The sequence below is a fragment of the Camelus bactrianus genome, chromosome 8 (genome assembly GCF_048773025.1).
Source record: "Camelus bactrianus isolate YW-2024 breed Bactrian camel chromosome 8, ASM4877302v1, whole genome shotgun sequence".
Lineage (NCBI taxonomy): Eukaryota > Metazoa > Chordata > Mammalia > Artiodactyla > Camelidae > Camelus > Camelus bactrianus.
Genome location: NC_133546.1, coordinates 73,180,432 through 73,203,352, shown reverse-complemented (window position 1 = coordinate 73,203,352; position 22,921 = coordinate 73,180,432). Strand labels below are relative to the sequence as shown.

General features: G+C 35.0%; 1 pseudogene; it reads left to right on the top strand.

Moving 5' to 3' along the window:
• Positions 1-7,957: 7,957 nt before the first annotated feature.
• The window catches only part of LOC123617163 (ras-related C3 botulinum toxin substrate 1 pseudogene), a 30,619-nt pseudogene continuing 15,655 nt past the window's right edge, over positions 7,958-22,921 (top strand).

The window sequence follows — 22,921 nt, the reverse complement described above, 5'->3', positions numbered from 1 at the left end:
AGTTGAAATAAAATGATAAAGCTGTATTGAGTAATTTTTAGTTCTAGATCAAAATATCATGCATATAAGCTAACTTAAACTGACTGGACCAGAATTGAAACCAAATGAGTATACCAAATTTATGAAAGGAATATCTCATCAGTTAAAATAATTACTTTTTAGACACAACTTTTTACTTATTATAAGAAAAAAGTTATTGTGGAAGACTTAGAAAATATAGATAAAAATAGGAATTCAAAAAACTTTCACACTCCCATACCATCAAGAGAACCATTGTGAACCTATTGCTTGGTTTATTTCTGTTTATTTAACCCACAGATTTATTTTTTAAATATAGCATCATTCTATATTCATTCTATACCTGTACAATTCACTTAAAAATCTGTATCACAAGCATATTTCCATATAATTATATATATTTTCCATTATTTTAAGAACTTTTTATTTTAAAATAGTATTTGACTTACTGAAAAGTTGCAAAAATAGTACAAAAATTCCCATATATACTTCCTCTGATGTTGACATCTTATGTAGCCACAGCTAAATTACTAATACTAAAGAAGTAACATTGATCAATGTCATTAACTAAACCACAGTCTTTATTTACATTGTACGAGTTTTTCTCACTAACATTCATTTTTGGTTCCAAAGTCAAATCCGAGGTTTCACCTTGCATTTAATTCTCACACACAGGCTCATTTTTAATGCCTTTATTATTTTCCACAGCATGGCCCTCTATGGTAAGAAATAATAATGAGAGACTGCCTTTACTGAATACTTTCTATGATCCAAACACTTTTCAAATCCTCACAATGATCCTCTGTTGTAAAGAACACTTACTTCCCATTTTATAACTGAAGATTCTGAGGCACAGAAAGATCACATATATCGCCAAAAATCATTTAATCAGCAATTGTCAGAGACAATTGTTATACCCAAGTGGTCTAATTTTCAAACCTGTGTTCCTTATTACTTACTAATAATAGATATTTATATGTTTGCACATTCCCCCCAATAAAAATACAGTCATTCACCATCTTGCACTTAAAGTTTATATATCAATGATTATTTGCCTAAATGGAGAATCAAGTCAATTTATTCAATGTGACAAAGTCTCAGAGATTAACATTTTACTGTGTATCTTTGTAAAATAAACAAGTGATAACAATATCTCCTAAATTGCTTACTTGAATTCTGCATTTCTCAAACTTAATAGGGTGATAATGAGACAGGAAGGAAGGGGGCAGGGCACAACCGTTGAAGGAATGACATAGCAGTTGAGGACAGGACAAACTGGTTAGAATCAAGATAGCAGAAGACTGGACTTCCAGTAGACCTTGAGGCTCATGGCAACACCCACAGGCACCATGGCACTTCCTAGGTTGACCATAAAAGGTCAAAATGTAGGCAGGGGGACCAATTCCTGGAAATTCCCACCCCTTTCCCAACATAGTTGGGATAATCCTCCTTATTGTTAGCATATGAAATTACCAAGCCCGTTAAAAACTAAGGACACTGCCCATTGTGGTTCTCTCTTGCCTTCAGAGGTGCCTTCAGAGATGTCCCACACTCTGTCTATGGACGTATATCAACTTTTACTTTAAAGTAAACACTCCCACACCTGTCTTCTCTCCTTCTTGCCTTTTGAGATGTCCTGCATTCTGCCTATGGACTGCATATTTCCTAAGCAACACTCCCTTCTGGGTGAGATGAACCGCTCTATGTTGGCACCATAATCATGGACTTCCAAGCCTCAAAACTGTGGGAAATAAACTTCTATTGTTTAGAAGCTACACAGTTTTGCTATAACAGTCCAACTGGGCTAAAACAATCAGTGATCAGATCATTTCAGTCTTTTTGCTTAAAACCCTCCAGTGACTTCTCACTGTAGTTGGAATATGGTTCAAATTTATTGCTACTGTCTAGAAGGCCCTATTGATCTATGAATCATCTCTTCCTTCAATTCACTTTGATCTGTTCTCTTTTTTCGACACTTTCAGAGACAGTGGTGCCCCTACCGTCTCTAAAACTCATTGTTCAATTTGATCTCTACTTGGCACAAATGACAATTGATCACTTAAAATATGATACCATATTTACCATATTCTAACCTAGATTCATTTCCTCTGTACATGTAAAATACATACCAGATTTCAAAGACAGTATAAACAATTAATATAAAAGATCTCATTAATGCCATTGCAGTTAATATTTACAATGCTATTATTTTGGATATATTAGGCAAACTAAAGCAAAATTAAATGTTAATGTAATAACTGCTTTATTTTTATTTTTTAATGCTGCTTCTAGAAAATTTTAAATTATGTGTCTTGCATTATTTCTATTATTTTGCATATTCTATTATTTCTAGTGGACAGTATATTCCTAGAACAGACTAAACTCACTTCCATTTCAGAAACTTTTCTTTTTCTTTCCAGTTGTCTACTCTTTTGAATGTTTTCTTACTAGATTTTCACTTAATTGTTTAATCACCTCTCAGATCTCAGTTCAAATTATACCTCAAGGTGTCCTCAAAGTGTCTTTGCTTGATCAGCTTAGATTAAAAACTAATAGCTCCCTGGTCCACCTTATTTACTCTTTATAAGATTTCTTATTTAATTGAATTCTTAGCCTTTATAATTCTTTGAAATTATTATTATTTTGGTCACATATAAGTTCTTTGAAGAGAGGACCATTGTTTATACTGTTAGAACTGTGAGAAACAAGTTTCCATTGTTTATAAACTAGTAACTCTGTGGTATTCTGTTAATAGCATTTGGAACAGACTAAGACAACTCATTGCAAAACTGTACTTTTATTGTAGGCTGTTTGAATCAGAATCAAAATAGGAGTCACTCACTGAATTTTATTATCATGTTTCAAAAATTTCTTCCAATTTAGGGCAGTCCTCACTTTTTCTCATGACATTAAAGAAATTGGACCAGTTGTCTTAAAGAATGCCCCGCCTTATTAAGTTGTTGGCTTCCTGCACTGTGGTCTTGTTTGCATTGTTCTTATGGCTTAATTACAATTTGTTTGAGAGGCGTGGATTGAGCAGGAATCCTTACTGAAATTGCTGTGAAATGAATATTGTACCACACACATTTGGTGTTTGATCATCTCAAATTAATGACAGTCAACATGGTAAGTACATTCAAGTGGCCATAATCTGATTCCTCCACTGTAAATTTTCCCATTATCTTACTTTAGGTTAGCTCCAGTTCAGATCTGAGACAATGACTTGGGTTCTGGTGGTTTATTTGGAGTGCAATCTAAAGGAACAGGAATGAGGATGAAGGGAAAGTGAGATAAGCGAGGAGGAAAAGCCAAAATGAGGGTCATTATCAGCGCTGCTGCTGTGGGCAAAGGATCTGGATTCTGGAGGATGTCTGAAAAGTTCAGAATGCACTGAAGATGATCTTTTGAAATATGGGGTTGCTGAGGCATTTATTCATGGTTCCTGATACTCTCTGTTGAAGATTGCTTCTGGTGATTTAACACTGCCCTCTGTTCTCCATTCACTCACACGAGGTGCTGTTTTTGCAATGTTTCTGCTTAAGAGAAGACCTAACATGTGGACTTAAACTTGGCTGACTGCTGGCAGCTGAAGAGAGGCTTCTTGCTAATATCAACAGTAAGACTGCTCAGCAGGGTTCACAATTTCCTTCCAATTAAATTTGTCTTGATATTTCTGTGATGAATATTAGGGTTCTTTCTCTTCTTTGGCTAACAAATAATGATACAATTAATAACCTTGTGTATGAAGATTTTTATATTTTTGCCATGTGTTTTGGGGCTAGATTTCTAGAAGTGGGATTGCTGGATCAATGGATAAATATATAACTGAGGTTTTTATCTCTTATGACCTATCCCTTTGACTTCTTTCATTTTGCATAGCCACAACAAAAAGTGACCTTTCCCTCACAACCTCATCAATGGAGAATGCTGTCAAACTTTTGACAAATACAATAAGTGAGAAATGAGAGTATTTCAAAAATTATTAACTTTTCATATTCTTAAGAGCCTTTTTTTTTTCTTTCTGTGATCTGTCTCACCAGTCCTATTTTTCCACTGTTACACCTTTTTCTTTTTATTTTTTAAGAACTATTTTCTTTTATTAGTGATATTTTCCTGATTGTCATTTGCTGATTCCTACAGTATTTCTTCTCGGCTTTACAACAATTTAAACATAGTATTATTGTATTTTATATAGCTTTAATTTATTATAGTGTGTTTCTTTTATGTTTTTAAATTTTTGAATTATTCTTAGGTATTGTTATTGATTGAATGGTGAACCCCCCCAAAAACATACATTGGCATCCCAATGCACAGAACTTCAAAACGTGACCTTCCTTGGAGACAGGGGCTTTACAGAAGTAATCAAGTTAAAATGAGGTCATTAGGATGGACCCTACTCCAGTATGGCTGGTGTCTTTATAAAAGGGGAAATTTTGACATGGATACAGACACACCTAGAGGGAAGATGAAGTGATGAGAGAGAGAGAGAGAAGAAGGCTGGCTACAAGCAAAGGAGAGAAGCCTGAAACTGATTGTTCCTTCATAGTCTCAGAGGGAACCAATCTTGCCAACACCTTGATTTTGGACCTCTAGCTTCCAGCAATGGAAGCGAACACATTTGTTTTTAAAGCCACTCAATTTGTGATATGTTATTCCAGCAACCCCATAAAACTAAAAACTATTTGGGAAATGTTACTCCTACTCTCAGGTTTTAAACTAATGTGCCTCTGTTTTATATTAGTGTCTTAATGCTTTTATACATTTTTTTCATTCTTTTTTTCTTAACTATTTAGATTAATGATGTTTTTCTATTGAGATATATAGAATATATTCTCTAAGTACAAATCTAATTATATATTTTTTCTTCAGATATTTTATTTGTTAGCAAGTCTGTCTTTCCTCTACAGATTTGAAATGTCATTTTTCTCACATGCTGAATTTCATTATATATACATGGGATTATTTCTGCAATTCCTATTCCGTTTTACTAGTCTTTGTACAGATTTATGCGTTTATACCATAGTCATTTAATTATACAGCCTTAATAATATGTTTTAATATCAGACACACTAGCTCCACCCACTGTCACCTCCCTCTCACACATATTTTGTTTTACTACCTACTGAATAAAAGATAAACTTTGACTTTTAGTGAAATGTATTAAGTTTCTAATTAGCTTTGAAAGCATTGGCAGCTTCGGGGTATTGAATTATTGTTTCATGAGAACTGTATGTCTGTTTGTTCAAATCTATTTTTACTGTTTTTAGGAGTAAATTTACATTTCTTTTTAGTTTAATGTGTGAGATTTTTTTACATATTTTGGGCTATTTAAAGGGTGAATTATAAGCATGATATGACTAGTTTGTCATTATTTATACACATAGAAGTTATTGATGTTTGTGCTAATTTTACGTCACATGAATTTATTAATATTATATATTAATATCCATTACTTATTATATATTATACTTATTACTTTTTTAATAATTTTGACAAATTTTTTCAAAACATTTTTAAGCACTTATGGGTATAATCATGTGATTTGTTTCCTTAGGTCTATTAATATGGTACATTATAAAAATTGATATCTTAATATTTAACTGACGTACCTTCATGGAATAAATCTGGCTCATGTGTTATTTTCACAAGTGAGATTTGTCTGTATTATTTTTTGTGTGCAACTATGACAATGTGTGATATAAATGTTAAACTTGTTTCATGAAGTGAAATTCGAAATTATTGTTTCTTTTGCAGTTTTGCTTCAATATAGAAGAAAGTTTATAGACAGTTGATTGAAAATATTGTTACTAAATGTTACCTTTGTTAAACCACTCTATGATCTACTCCAGATAGTCAGGTTTCTAGTTGATAAAGTTTCAGTTAATATCTGCTCAAGTCGGTTAAGTGTTTACTAAGTAATAAATAAATACAGCACTGTGCCCAAAATGCATGTGTTTGTCTTCTTTCATCCTATTTTGACAGCTTGAAGATGCAAGAGGGAAGAGGTAGAAAGTCAGGAGCACCATGGCATTGCCTCCCAGACCCCACAAAATAAAGTCTGGAAAGTAAATTGAGAGTCATTAGGTTTCTGGTTCTGAGGTTTTAGTTGAAGGATGAAGTAACTTACAGACCTGTACTATGCACCATTTGTTGTGCATTCTGCTCAGAAGTTTGGAGTCCAAGAAGTCCAGACCCATCCCCCACCCCTAACTTCTCCTTTGAGATACTGTATGTTTTCATTCAAACCAAACAGTGGGGATGATGTTGCTCTCAGGAAGATGACTCCTGATATTACAAATATGCCACCAAGTCAGGTCTTCTATAGACTTGAACATTTTAAAGTTTTCTCTCAATGGGAAAAAAAAAGAGAAACAAAAACAATTTCCATCCTTGTCTAGTTTGAAAAATAAAATTATCTGTCACTTGCAACTCCCATGACTGCCAGCTTATAACAGGTATGAAACTGACAACGACTTTCTCTTAAAAATATCTTCACAGTAGCAGAATGGACTGTCTTCCATAAAATCCTCAGTCACACTGCCTTGTAAGGCAGTTCTCCTATGTCATTCCTAGAATAAGGAAAAAGTAATTATTAATACATGTATAAATTCACACATTCATAAATAAAATTTTAAAAATACCAAGGGGCTGATTCACATGAAGTAGAGATGACCCCCCCTGGAATGCACAGCAAGGCTTTCTCTGCAGAGCCTTCTCCATTCCCTGTTGCAGTAATTAACCAGGGAGAAACAGGCGCAGATGAAACTCTGATATCAGCAAGGAGTCTGATATTTACCATTACATACAGCTTGACTTCGTGTTGACAGATGGAGAGCTTATGATCCTTTGAACCATTAACTTGAAAACTTTAAAGTCATATTAGCCTATGATAGTACCAGCCAAGAATTTAACTTACAATATTTTTGATCTATCAGAATCAGTGGCATTTGAAAAACTCAGTTTCAAAAGATGGTCTTCAATCCACTTTCCAGTTGTTTAATATGATGCATGACGGTACCTGCTTTCTTCCTCAATATTTTTTTTTTTTGAGGAAAATATAATCTTTCTTGAAGATTTTAGCTTGTTTTCTGTTTTAGTTTTTCAATGATGGGCAGAAAAAAAGATGTTTTTCCATTGGATTAATTTGGATGTGTATATGGTGAAATCTCCAGGAAGTTTAGTAGTTAATAGCTTTCATTATTTATTGTTTTTTCATGCAGTTAATGCTTGCATTCTTTTGCATAAGAGCTTTGTACACAAAGAAAATTGTAATAAATTTATAGTGGGAAATAAAATATTTGCTTATGAATCTTTTTCTTTTTTTTCCTCAGGAGTTATGAAATTGTGTTCATTTAGTTCATTTCCTCTGTTGATCCCAATGAAAAGACTCTGTGAGCTTGCCACTATTGTCACACATTTTAAATTCTCTGCATTTGCTCTGCTATTATGTTGACTTAATCTGTGATTTAAATGATTAAGCCTTGCAACACTTTCTGCTTTCCCTCTCTCCAATGTTTGTCTCCAGCTGCTCCCAGTTGAAGGTTTTGTTCTCTTTCCAACAGGAAGGAATATCCACCCACACCAGCTTGAAGTGCCTTATTAATGTCAACCGAAGATGTAAAACAGACAGTTTCAGTACCAGTCGTAGATGTAGAATTCTCCACATCAAGTACTTTTGTATGGCAAAAGCAAAAGAAAGTGGATTGGGGATGCTTAACAATATGCATTAAGTAAATTCTAGGAGTCTAGCGCTTTTAGAGATACTATCTCATTCAATTCTCACCACAAATATCATTTACACATGGTGGGCCATGTCATTTTCATGGAGGTCTACATGTGGAAGAAATAATAGCCATACGATGTTAGGACACTGTGAACTACCACGCAGGTGGTAATTCCTGACTGCCTTCAGAACGCACGCTGTTTCGTCTAACACATCATGATAGATAAGTGTAATGGATATCCATCGGTTTTGGTCCCTGTATTTAAAGTTATGTTTCTGGAGGACTGTATTGTGTCCTGCCTTCCACAGTGGGTGCTAGAAAGCTCAGATACTTGGCCCATTGGCTTTGAATCTTCAGTGAGCATCGGGAAGAAGTAAGGAGAGTTCAGAGTTAACCTCTGTGGCAACAGCACTGCCATCCAGAATGACACAGAAAATCTCAAGTCTGTAACCGAGCAGGATCCTGTGGGGCCTTCTAGGGTCAGACCCTTCCCCCATATCCTCTGCTGCAGCTCCTCTCTGAAGGACCCAGATAATAGTATTTCATGTATATCCTGAGTTTTTCAGATGCTTAATCCACCACCAAATGGAAGAAATGAACGACTTGGTGATTGAGAGCACGTGGCCCCCAGACATTCTGGCTCCTAGGGGTTGATAGCACTGACCGCCCTGTTACCTCCACATCAACCAACCAGAGGGCTGTGTGTGAGCTTATCACTAACCCTTCAACCCCCCTCCCTTACCTGGACTTTAAATACACTTTAAAAACCCTTCGTGGAGTTCAGGATTTTCTTGGGCATGAGCCACCCCATCCTCCTTGCTCAGCCCGGCAATAAAACTTTTTCTGCTCCACACTTCTATGTTTCAATTTGTTTGGCCTCACGGTGCGGTAGGCAAACTTGCCTTTCCTAACAAGTCCATTGTCATAAACTAGGACATTGGAAAGAGCAGATGGTGTGCCAGAGAATATAAATGGAAAAGAAAAAAAAGGGGGGGTTATTTATTTATTTATTTATTTATTTTTTTAGCTTAAAGTAAGCAATGCATGGGTTAATGTAAAATTATGCCATTTTTACTAGTGATGCTTAACAGTCAAAGATTTTGATCGACTTTTCTTTCTGGAAGCTCATGCTTTACGGCTTTGCAAGAACACATTTTTTTTTTCCAAATCAGAAAATAAAGCAAAAATGTTGCTCGTTGAAAATTTAAAAAAAATCCTTTACAAAATATCTATTAAGATGGTGCAAATGAAAAAGGTGCTAAAATACTAGTGACTAATTGTGAAATAATTAAAACCTGGGACAAGGATGTGTTTTCCATGTTCGCTTAGCTGATGCTGGGAGTCCGTTTTATACGTCTTCACCATATAATTAAGTTTAACACCAATAGTCAAACCAGAAAAAATATATATAATTAATATTACAAGGAGAAAACAGTGAATATGAAATATCCAGGTGCATTTGAACATAGGTATAATAAGGTTATTTTCTACGCTTTAAACATTATTAACAGAATGAAAGCTCTAGGTTCAACAGAAGTCTAAAATATTGAAATAACATTTCTTAAATTATTAAACCAAAAGTGTAACAAAGCAACACATCTCTCCAGGGAATTGATTTTCTTGTTACACGACCACCGTTCTTTGTATTTCTGATCCTCAAAAAATCTGGTACATTTCATTCAATGAAATCATCCTAAGCTTGCTTACTTATGGTCAAATATTTCACTTGCTGCTTCTGAGGCAAGAGTAAAAAGGAGATAAGTCATTCCGGCAGCATGAATTCATGTTTCCCTCATCACATAGTAGTTGGCAAACTTGGTTGGAATTTATAGACTGGCATGTTGTGGGTAACATTACTGCTACCACAAGATTGCCTTTTATATAGTACCCTACAGAACACACTTAATAACCCATGGCCTAGTGTTTTGAGTAATTTCAACAACAGAATCATTTTAGTGTGGTGAACTTCATGGACAGACACCACCTTGCTCCTTCATAGCTGTGTTCATATACTGATTTTGCATCTCCTGGATTTAATTTCTCAGATGTGTTTTGGAATATGTTCAAATTGAGAATACTGACAAGATGCCTTAGTGGAATCGCCAGAAACTTGGTTATTGACTGAAGACATTGCTGAAAGCATTTATCATTTATATATACTCTTTTGTATCATTGAAGCAATTTTAAGAGCTATTTCAGAATATATCTTTCAAGATCTTCCCTGTTATAAATTTCTTTCTAATTATTTAATCATTATTCAAATGGCAGTTTTCACCATACACGTTAAAATGATGTAATTCACTGTTAAATTCTGACAGATGACTAAAGACAAGAGTTAGAGAAACAGTGAAAACCCCTGCTCCCCTCACATACTAACAGACTGTCAGAAATCTCCATCAGGTCTTAAAACAAAACACATTTACCTGTTTAAAATTCTTCTCACAAATTTTCCATTGTTTCCTTTGAACCCTGATATCTATTACATTTTATTCTATCCATAAATATCTTTATTAATAGGTAATATAATATAAGCAACTTGAGATTTCCAGACTGACTCAAAATAGTCAAAAAGATACTGAGCTTTGTTGAGTGGCGAACTGTGATGGATAAGAGCTTGCTTTTTGGCGGGGGGGGGGGGGGGGACTGCGGAGATGTTCCAGGGCCTTCATGTTTCACGTCATTGCAGATCATCCAAGTCAAAATTAGCCTATCTCTCAACATTTATATTGTCAAATAACCTTCCTTTCAACTAGTTTACTGGGATTCATTATTTCATTCAAACATGTATTCAACACATGTTTGTGTTACTTATGCTGAAAGATTCAAAAGCCGCATCAAGGAATGTACAGTTACTGGATGAGATAAGCAAGTAGACCAAGAGTGACAGACATTAAATACATGAAAAGCAAATCTCTCTGTGAGGTATTTTAAAAGAGAAAACATGTTAAGCTAAACTGATGGATTTCTGATGACGCATACAGGGCAGGAAGGAGAAATGGGTCTTTATTTCTTTTAATGTCCTCAACCTGTTTTTACAAACTTTTCTTCCCACCTCTTCCTTTTACCGCCAGGTAAGAGTCTGGACCCATTTCTTAGCTTCCTGAGTAATTTCCTGTATAAATCCGAATTTTAAAAAGTGTCTCAAAGTAAGAGATTTCTCAGTGCTTATCCTGTGAACTTAAAAATACCATCTTAGCATAATTTTCATGTATAAAGATTAAAAGATATCTTAATAAATTTAATAGCCCATGCAGTATTGGGGGGGCATGATATACATCATCGATTTTTGAAATCATTTACATAATCAATTATTTCAATATGTGTGTTGAAATATTGACTGCTCAAAGAATCAAGCTAAGTTGATATGACACTTTCAGCCTAGAAGCTCAAAATCTCAGTGAGAAAACACTGATACTAAATGACATAAGGTCAAGGGACAGTTGAATGAATGAAAAATTAATTTTGTTTCTATAGTGATATTAGGCAGAAGAAGAAAAATCATACATGCCGTAAGGGACAACTTGAGAGAGATGACAAAGTCCATAGAGGACAGAAGAAGAGTGAACTATCTTTCAACTAGTCAAGGGCTGTTGGAAGAGGTACAGCTTGGAGAATTACAAGAGGATTTTTGTATATAAGACAAGACCAGAGAGTTGAGGTGTCATGAAAGTGTACAAAGCCAATGTTGTGAGGTACTGGGCACACTCTAGGCTACTTCAGTGGCACTGTGTTGGGTCTTGAATCTTCTGTTGTCATTCCTGAGATCACCCACTCCAGGGTACCACCTGGAATCTGGATATCAAATTCAAATGCCATGTTGCCCTAATATCCTTTCAAATTTAAAGTAGTTTTAGAAATGCTAAAGGACTATAGGAAGGAAAAGGACAAATAGGGTAATTACTAACTTTACACAGTCCCTTCCTCAGAGACATCACAGAACATTAGACTAGCTCGGTCTTTCTGAAGTATCCTGGCAGCACTATTCCTGCAAGACGCTCTGAGAAAAGAAAGAAAAAACCTCCATTTTCAAATTAGTTTTAAGTGCTATGTACTTTATGCCCCTTTTCAATAACCATAATGTACATTAATATATTTAAGGATCGGAGAGGTACTACCTCAGAAAATTCAGAAAGCTTTAACTTTGCTGAATCAGGCGTTTTCAAAATTTATTTGACTACAGAAACCGGAAAAATCACTTAATGCTTACTAACATCTTGTTGAATTCTGAGAATATACTTTGTGAGTGCTGGTCTGGCTGTTTCTGATCCTAGGCTCCATGGATGTATTTCAAAAGAAACACCAACTCCTCAAATCATATACAGAAATTGGAATGAATTTAAATGCTTTCATATGAAGAGAGATTTTTACTTATTATCAAATGTCTGTGACTCTAAATGTTGAAAACCCATTGACTAGAAAGAATTCTTAATGGATTTAAAAAAAAAGGAATATCTTAGAAAAGTGCTATATACCTAATAATATTTTGATAACTTTAATTATTATCACTATTATTAAATAAAACATTTCTGAATTATTTTATTCTACAGTTTATGCATCTGCAAATAAATATTTTAGTCTATAAATATGTCCTTGGATTAGACATATCTCAAGATTTTGTATAAAGCCAATTTGTGTTTAGCAAATATTTTCCCAAGAATCTCATTATTGTTTTTTAAAAAAGAGTAAAGGTAAGTACTTGACTTCTGATTAATTATATAAGAATGCACATAATATTCTGAAAATAATTTTAAAAGACAAATTTTGATTATTTTATGGTGTTATACAATGTACCAGAAAGTTTTAAAAAAAATTACTGATGATTAAAACATGCTACCAGTCAATGGAGAGCCCAAAAAGAGACCCACATAAATATAATTAATTGATCTTTGACAAAGGAACAAAGCAACTTAATAAGGAAAGGAGAGTCTTTTCAACAAATGGTGCTGGAACAAGTGGACATTGACATGTAAAAATGAGTCTGGGGTGTAGGGGTAAAGCATGTGCTTAATTTAACATGCATGAAGTCCTGGGTTCAATACCCAGTACCTCCATAAAAAATCAAAAATAAACGTAAAAATGAATCTGGGTATAAACTTTCTATCCTTCACAGAAATTAACTCCAGATGGGTCATAGACCTAAGTGTAAAACACAAAACTGTAAAACTCCTAGAAGATAATGTATGTAGAGAAAATCTAGGTGACCTTGGTTTTGGCGATCTCTTCTTAGATATAACACCAAAAGTACAAACCATGAAAGAAAAAAAAAAGAAAAACAAACTAAGTTGATCTTACATAAAATTAAAAAAATTTGCTCCTCAAAACACACTGTTAGGAGAATGTAAAGGCAAGTCACAGACTGGGAGACGAGGTTTGCAAAATACATAGCTGATAACGGACTGCATGCAAGTACACAAAGAGCTCCTAAAACTCAAAACAAGCACATGAATTAAAAAGGGGTCCAAAAATCCCAACAGATATCTCACCAAAGAACATATACACATGGTCAACACACATATGAAAAGATGGTAAACACCATACATCACCAGGGAATTGCAAATTAAGTCAAGGAGATAGCATTACAATGGCTGAAATCCAAAACACAGACAATACCAAATGTTGGCAAGGATGTGGAACAACAGGAACTCTCAGTTGTGGCTGGTAAAAACACAAATGTAGTGGTCACTTTGGAAGACACTTTGACAGTTTCTTAAAAAACTAAACATAGTTTTACATAGTCTTACAAAACTAAACCTATATGATCCAGCAGTTGTGCTTCTGAAATTTACCCTGATGAGTTTAAAGTATATATTTATACAGACACCCACACACAAGTGTATAGCAGCTTTATTCACAATTGCCAAAGTTTGGAAGCAACTAAGACATCCTTTATCAGTGAATGGATAAACTGAGGTACAGCCATATGATGGAATATTATTCAGATAAAAAGAAGTGTGCTATCAAGCCACAAAAAGTCATGAAGGAAATTTAAATGTATGTTGTTAAATGAAAAAAAGCCAATCTGAAGAGGTTACATGTTGTCTGATTCCAACTCTATGCAATGCTGGAGAAGGCAAAATTATAGAGCCGATAAAAGGAGCAGCAGTCTCCTGGGGCTTGGGGAAAGGGAAGTAAGGATGAATTGGCAGAGCATGCAGAGTATCTTTATGATCGTGAAATGATTCTATATGATACTGTAATGATGAATACGTATCATTACACTTCGATTATAATCAGCAGAGTGTACAACACAAAGATTGAATGCTAATGTACGCTATGGACTTTAGTTAATAATGCTGTGTTTATATCAGGTCACCAATTACAACAGCTATAGCACACTAATACAAAATGTTAGTAACAGGGGAAACTGTGTGTGAGGGTTGGGGAGTAGACTGCAACTTTCTGTACTCTCTGCTCAATATTTTCATAAACCTAAAACTTCTCTAAACAATGAAGTGCATTAATTTAAAATCTAAAGTATGGTACAGAGCCAAACATAATATAATAGACTCACACACTTGACATACCAGTATGAGAAATGATTGCTAAAACAGAAAAAAAAAATTAAACAAATTAACCTGCTGTTTGTTATTTTTTATCTTCAAAAATAGATCTTATTTGTTAATTAATTATTTTTTTTACATAGTCCTCAGCCCTTTTACTGTAGAAAATTTTACGTCAGCTTTGGTGGTGTGTAGGCATAAATGCACAAATTCATGAAACCACAAATAGAGTTTTATTTGCATCTAGCCAATGAGATCTACACATTATTAGATTAAATTTTTTTTTCTTTTCCCCCAAAAAACAATTAGTTGATTTAAATGATGTTAGTATACTCAGGGCTTGATGCAACTTCAGATGTTTGTAAGTACTGCTTATTTCATAGGCTGATTTATTGTTATAGAATAATTGCAGCAAATTGAGGAGTAAAAGAGAGAACCGTGGGCTAGAGGACTTTTGGTAAGTCAGGAACCCTTACCTGGGACCCACGCCACCCTGTCTGATTAGTCCTGCACGGCATAACCAGAGCTGCCCTCCCTCTTCACGGTCACCATCAAGTGAGGCAACACACAGCTGCTGGCTGAAGATGAGATTCATATAAGCAGGCATGTCCTAACGTACACCTCAAAGGCCAAAGTGGATCTGACCTAAATCTATCGAAGATTCTCATTTTATGGGCCACTCAAATCTCCTTCACTAATCACTAGTCATTTTAAGGTAATTTAGTAGATTTCAGTACCAGAAAACAACTATATTTAGAAATATAAAGAACTCAGTGCATGGAGGATAAGTAGGTAACCTGAGATGTTTAAGGAAAGAAAAATCAGAATAATAAATATAAATCAAAATGCATGGACGATCTTGATTGGGAAGACATTTTCTACAATACAAAACTGCATTAGCACATGAGTGTAATAAGTTAGCACTGTGAACAGGCATGTGCACACACACACACACACACACACACACACACACACACACACACACACTTGCTGGCAGGGTAACACCACAGAGACCCAAACTAACAAATAGAGAAAGAGTTATCTGAAGACATTTTCTGCGGTTATTTTTTATTTTTTCTTAATAAAGCTTCTAGGTTGAGACATCACTGCTTTTAGCATGTGTTTGTGATAACCTCCTTATGCCACTCAGCTTAATATTCTGAACTTTCAGTTTATTTCCTGTCTCGGCAACCCAGATAGTAACTCCAGCACACATTTTTGCTGAAATTGCTCTAAAAGTTTGTGTAACATGAATTATCTCTGTTGTCTCAGACGACAGCAATACCCTTTGAGATTCTGGATGAGGAGGGAACAGTCAGCTTCTTTTTCTCTCCTTAGTTCTTATAAAACAGTAAATCCTCTTGTTTGGGCCCTTCTCCAGTTTCTTTAACTCTGTGCTCTCGTTCAAGTTTTCAAAGTTTGGGCTCATAAAAATGATTGCAAAATCTATGAGTTATCTCAAGTCTTAATCTTGTTTAAACAAATTCTGGATATAGTCTTCTTGGTCAGGAACTTCTCAATTTAAAAAGCTCTGACATTTTCAATCACCATACCTGAAGAAATCCATGGAAATGAACATTTAACCTCATAAATATTTAAATAAGATTTTGATTGTTTCCAAATACTCTTCCCAGGAGAAACAGGAGGCTCTTACAGAGGTTGGAAATTCACCCTGGGTCTGATTTTATTTCATGTTCAAAGTGATGCTGGGCCATTTCACATCCTGAGATGAGCAGAAATTCCTGGAACTCTGAAGAGAATGGAAAGTACAAAGAATGACTTCAGCTCAGGATGAAAACTCACTGGTACCACAAATTATTGCTTCCAGAAGAGTTTACTCTTCCATCTCACTTAACCCCACTGTTGTGCTTTCCCTGACTTTAGGGCATCAGTATGACTCAAAATTTGGGGAAATGAACAATTATTATTTTAAGTGTTTGAATTTAATTATGCTTTACATTTCGTATTCCATAAAAATCTATCATTACATCTATTTCTTTTTCTAATCTCTTCTTATCTTCTTGTACATAATTGACAATTTAATTATGACCACTGAAACATCCTAACAGAGGGTACTGATTTTTAAAATGTCTTATCTGTGAATAGTTGGAATACTATTGATTGATTGCTGTGATATATTTATAATTTACCCAGAAATTAGATGGTGGGGGGAGGGGAGGTCAGTATTCTACAACATTTGAAAATTTGAACTTGCTTTTAGTAACTGTAAAAATTTGATTTACTTCCCTACGATCAATTCAGAAATGCTGAACTATTACCCTTAAAATCCTTCCCATTTGAGTCTCAATATTCCATGTACTTTATTATTTGAATCAGGCAAGATAATTTAGCAGAAGTTGAATTTTGCCTATTGTATAAGTAAGTGTTCTTTACCTCTAATTACATAAATTGTGTCCTGGAATTCATAATACCTTTCTCAACATCAGTGAGCTTGTTTCTCTGAATGAGAATCTTTGGACCATGTGACTTTAGGATTATCAGAAATTCACTGAGTGTTCTGCCACTGTTGTAGTGTCTCTGAAACTCAGTATGCAGTATTGTATCTCGTCCATAGTGAAGTCTTCACTCTGGTGTGATGTCTGAGGCTATGTGTAAGGTCAAGTTCAAAGTACAACAAGATGTAAGCAAGGATTGAAATAACCTTACATTAAACCAGGAATTCCTTAGACTTCGTAGGAAGTAATTTGCCTAACTATTCAGACTTAATCCAATTCTTTTTTTTTTTTTTTTTTGGCTGAATTATTTGGATAAATTTTTCTTATTTTTGTTTTTCTTTACCTGCATAAACCTAACCTAAGGGCTTATTCTACTCACCACATCTCACTGGAAGTTTCTTTGTTTCTTTGTTTAGATATGCTAAATTAATCCAGCCAAAAGCACAGAGTTCACTTAGGGACAGTCATGTAAGTATTCAATGTGGAGTCTTCACTTTTAACTAGTTATAAAATTATTGCTGGATCCACTGAGAGGATTATTATTGAGTGCTTATAATTATGTCAGTATAAAGTTTTCAGAATGGATTTAATCACAACCCTATCACTCAATTCAGGCATTAGGGGGAGTTAAAAAAGTAGATGGCTGTTTTCTAAGAGTAAAGGTAAAATATTGTAATATATTTAAAGTCAAGTGAACTTAGTCTTTTATTTTTGTCCTACGTAGCAAAAAAAAAAAAAAAGATCATTGCATATGCATGATGAAAACATTGATTATACACTTGATTGGTGGTTGGGGTGAGCAGTTACATAAATGTGAAAACTTGCACCCTGTTCTTCATTGCCCTTTGCAGATAGTTTTCCACAAATTGAAGATTTGTGGCAACTCTATGATGAGCAAGCCTGTAAGTGCCATTTAACCAAAAACATTCGCTCACTTCTGCTCTCCGTGTCATATTTGGGTGATTCTCACAATAATTCAGACTTTTCTGTTACTATTATATTTGTTATGGTGATCTGTGATCAGTGATCTTTGGCAACCATAGGCATCGCACAAGCTGATGGACATGAGTAAGTTCCAATAAAACCTGATTTGCAAAAATTAACAGCTGGCTGGATTTGGTATTTGGGCCATGGTTTGCCTTTGCTAAATATACTGTAATGGAAATGAGCTGAAAATCCTAGAACTTTTGGAAAAACCATTCCAAATGTTTTCCCGCCACTCTCAGTAAAAATGATACGGTGTTTGGATGACTTGTGGGGGTGGTGTTACTTAGTCTAATGTCGTTATTTAGAATAATATATAGCCTCACCAAGATGTGTCCTTCTTAAAGAAAAAAAAAAAAAAAACAGTTCCTAAGCAACCTTGACTTAAAAATCAAATAAAATATTCTGAAAATGTATATTAGGAAGTCATAATTAGATACATAAATCCCACAAAGATAGAGAGTTTACATGAGCAGCAACCTATGAACTTTAGATGTTCTTCTGCTGCATAACCATATGGTTTTCATCTTAAAATAATAAAAATGACAGAGCAAAATATATGCATTTAAGTAAGAGGAAAGAGGTTCAGGGCGAGTGGGCGAGTCCCATGATTACAGCTAGTGTTATCATTTAGTTGAATAATCAGCTTATTTGTTTCCCATTAAAGGATAATCAGACACAGATTTGAGTGGGGGTGGCTGCGGCGCTCTGGCCTGCCGATGGCGGAGGGAGACTCAGGTTGCCGGGCCCGAGGCCTCTGACCTCAGCACCAGGGCCTTACCGCAGCCACTGCAGCCAAAGCTGAGTGAAGTGCGGGGAGGTGGGCCCCTGGCGCTGCAGGTACAACCTGCCTACCGATCAGTTACGCAACCGATGCGTTTCCTGGAGGATACACCCCCGCCCTCTTTGGAAATGATTCTCGCACAGTAACGGCAGATGGAAAACTGGTGCATCCGGGTTTACGGATACAGCTGGACAAGATTATGGCAGGTTGCGCCCCCTAGCCTACCTGCAAAGAGATGCATTCCCAATTTTCTTTTGTCTTTTGAGTTCAGCCTCATTTGCAGATGTTTGGGCAAAGTGGTACCCTGAAGGGCAAGTCCGTTGTCCCAACACTCCCATCATCCGAGGCTTGATTTTAGGGTTGATAAAGACACAATTGAGAAACTAAGGAGAAGAAACTGACTCCCATTACTGACCCGCAGGGTTTAGCCGCGTGGCCAGGGCGATTGGTGCTGTGCGAATACCTGGAGTGCTCTGCTCTTACAGGATGAGGACTCAAGACAGCATTTGATGAAGCTTTTCCAGCAGTTCTGTGCTCGCCTTCTATCAAGAGGAGAGAGAACATTCTTGCTCTTATAAATGTCTGGACCCTTCTCTCCTGCCCTGCACCTTTGTTCGAAAATAGTGGAGGCTTCCACTCAATGCCAAATTTTTTGTTCTGTATTATTTTTTTCCATAAGACCATTTTGAACAAATTGGTGATTAATTAGGTTTTGTGTTTTTAAAGTTCAAGAGTTCAAACTTCCACATTCTATTAAAATTTAGCCCTAAAATGACAAGATTTCTAAAAGCCTTATTTTTAAAAAGCCCCTATTCTTACTCCGATTAGAAGTTGCCAAAATACCTTGTGAACAGACACCTTGTGAACAAAGTTGCATTGTTGTGCTAAGAACACTAAAGGCTAAATTGCTTACAGACTTTTTGTCTGTGAGAAGATTGCTGATTATGAAGGAAGGAAACGCAGATATTTTACAACTAATTTCAGATACAAAGAACAGTACGACCTCTGTGAAACCTTGTCATTCAATGCATTTAATATCAACCCATGATCATTACCTAACGTTTTGCTATACATCATAATGAAATGAATGTAGCAACTCAAATCTCTGGATCATTTAAAAAAAATTCATGGTGAGACTTACAAAAAAATAGTGTATTAGATTTTGCTGAGATTTTTGAACACACTCTTACTTACAACTTTTCTCTAATGAAGTATTCTGTTCTAGCCATGGGTACACTGAGGGAGAGTGCATATGTTGGAGCAGGCAGAGAGCTAGATGTGAGCCAACAAACGGGGACATGGGCTAAATGGCAGGAATGGGCAGAGAAAGAAAGGCTGGGCTGTCAGGAAACCATTCCTTCAGTAGACAGAGAAAAGCAGGAACCTCTGGACTGATAAGAAATCACACATTTTGGGGTGAAAAGTGTCCTGTAGTCGATCATAAAAAAGGTAGGAAAAGGCAGGAATCTCCAGTGTTTGAATAAAACCTTTTGCTCATTGTATCTTTATTACTATAAAATTAGCCTTGCAGATTAGAAGTACCCATGATGCACTGATGTCATGTCACTTCCAATCAAGACTAAATAAGGACAAAAATCCCTCCTTCCCTCAGGAAAGTGGACCTGGGATGGAAATCAGGGGACATGACTCCAAATACCTACTTCTCTAATGCATGTTCCACCCATTCATTTTTACACTCTATGTAACCAACCTGCCAGAGAAACTCAGGGCAGCCGCTCACCTGAGCCTTTCCGCTCTCCCCTTGAGGGTGTGCTCTCCATCCCTTAATAAATCCTCACTTTGCTTTCTTGACCTTCGTGTCTCATCTCAGTATTCATTCTGCTATGAGACAAGAACTTAATCTCTGGTAACACGTGGAATATTGATCTTGATATGATCAAAAGATGAAGACGGTATTTCGACAAAATATGAAGTGGAGAATAATTTACACCACACAGTATACCTAATAATTAACCTAAATAGAAGTGTCACATGTAAAATTTGAAAAGGTTAATTCCTGTCAAGTCCAGTCGATGATGAAGAAAGGTTGGTATTATCAGTGTTTTCTCAAGCTTTTCCTTGTCTTAAACCTGTTATCTCTCTGGAAATTAGAGATTTAATTAATCTTTGAATTGTACATTCTAATAGTTGCTAACTTTATAAGTGTTCTTCTTATAGAACCCCTTCTTAATGAGCCATATGCCTTCTTATATTATAAAATTTTTTGATAATGCATTAAGAATTTTTTCTTCTGATTTAGTAAAAGTGAATTCTTGTTTTTTTGTGTACTCTATTCAAAACTAATATGTGTTTTCCCTGGTTTTCTAGTAGCTAGGTGTACAAATCTTGTGATTCATGTTTATAGCTTTTAAAAATATTTAAAAATATTCTTAAACTATGAAACTTCTTAATAACACTGTCTTGCCAGATCACCAATACTGTATTTGACCCAAACTGACCCTTCTCTTTGCCTCATCTACATGGACACATTCTTCCTCTTATTGCTGTATCTAACAATGTTTTTTTGTGGGTGTTTGGATATTTGTGAACTCTTTGCTCATGCTAACGAAGTTCTGTACAACTTACCCACTGGAAGAGTACAAGGTTGAATCTTTCACCATTGTAACAAAAGAAGAAAAAAAAAATTAAAGTCACAGTGGTAAAATTGTGAAATGATTTTTTATTTACCTTTCGCTAATACATTTAGCACTATGTTTTACATATATGACAATTAATCCTTGAATTACAGTAATTAGTTAAGGGATACACAAAATTAAAAAAAAATTGTAAAATATGGAATCAAAAGCATAAAACATGGCAGTGGGTAAAATGAAGAATTTTTAGAATATATTTAGATGTTAGTTACTATCACCTTAAAATAGACTGCTTATGTATAAGCTGTTATATGCAAACCTCATGGTAACCACAAAGCAAAAACCTGTAGTAAATGCACAAAAGGCAATGAGAAAGGAATCAAAACATATCACTGAAGAAAGTCACTAAACCACAAGGGAAGAGAGCAAAATAAGAAAGAAATAGAGGGGGTCACAAAAGCAGCCGGAAATGAGTAACAAAATGGCGATAAGTACATACCTATCAATAATTACTCTAAATATAAATGAACTAACTTCTTCAATCAAAAGACCAACGGTGGCTGAATGGATTTTAAAAAATAGAATCATTTATGTGTTGCCTACAAGAGACTCACTTCAGACCTCACACACAGATACTGAAAGGGCGATGGAAAAAAGATATTCCATGGAAAGGAAAATGAAAAAAAATCTGATATAGCTATCCTTACACCAGACAAAACAGATTTTAAAACAAAGACTTTAATAAAAGGTAAGGAACAGCATTATACATTTATAAAATGATGAATCTAATAAGAAGGTATAACATTTGTAAATATATATGCACACACCATAAGAGCACCCAAATATATAAAGCAAATATTAACAGACCTAAAGAGAGAAATTGAAAGCAATACAATAACAGTAGGAGACTTTAATACCTCATTTACATCAATGGATAGGTCATTCAGTCAGTCAGAAAACCAATAAGGAAATACTAGGCTTAAATGACACATTAGATTATGTGAAATTGATAGACATATAAAGATAATTCCATTTAAATGTAGCAGCATGCACAGTCCTTTCAAATACATATGAAACATTCTCAAGGAGAGATCACATGTTATGCCAAAAGGTAAGTATTAACAAATTTAAGAAGAGGGAAATAATATCAAGCATGTTTTTCAACCACAAGGTTATGAAACTAGAAATCAATTACAAGAAGAAAACTGGAAAAATCACAAACATATGGGGATTAAACAACATGCTCAACAGACAATAAGTCAATGAAGAAATCAAGGAGAAATAAAATTACCTTGAGACAAATGAAAATAGAAATACAACATTCCAAAATCTATGGGATGCAGTGAAAGAAGGTCCAAGAGGGAAGTTCATGGTGATACAAGCCCACCTTAAGAACTAAGAAAAAAACTCAAGCAATCTAACAATACACCTAAAGGAACTAGAAAAAGAACAAATAAAGCCAAAGGTTAGTAGAAGGAAGGAAATCGTAAGGATCAAAATTAAAATAAATGAGATAGAGACTGTGAAACAACAGAAAAGGTCAATAAATATAAGAGTTAGTACATTGGAAAGAGAAACAAAATTGGAAAAAACTTTAGCTAGACTCACCAAGAAAAAAATAGAGAGGGTTCAAAGAAATAAAATCAAAAATGAAAGAAGAAAGTTCACAACTAACACAACAGGAATACAAAGGATCATAAGGGACTACTATAAACAATCATATATCAAAAAATTGGACAACATAGAAGAAAGGGATAAATTCCTAGAAACATATAATCTTCCAAGACTGAAATATGAAAAGGTAGAAAATCTGAATAGAGCAACGATTGGTAAGGATATTGAATCAGTATCCAAAACTTCC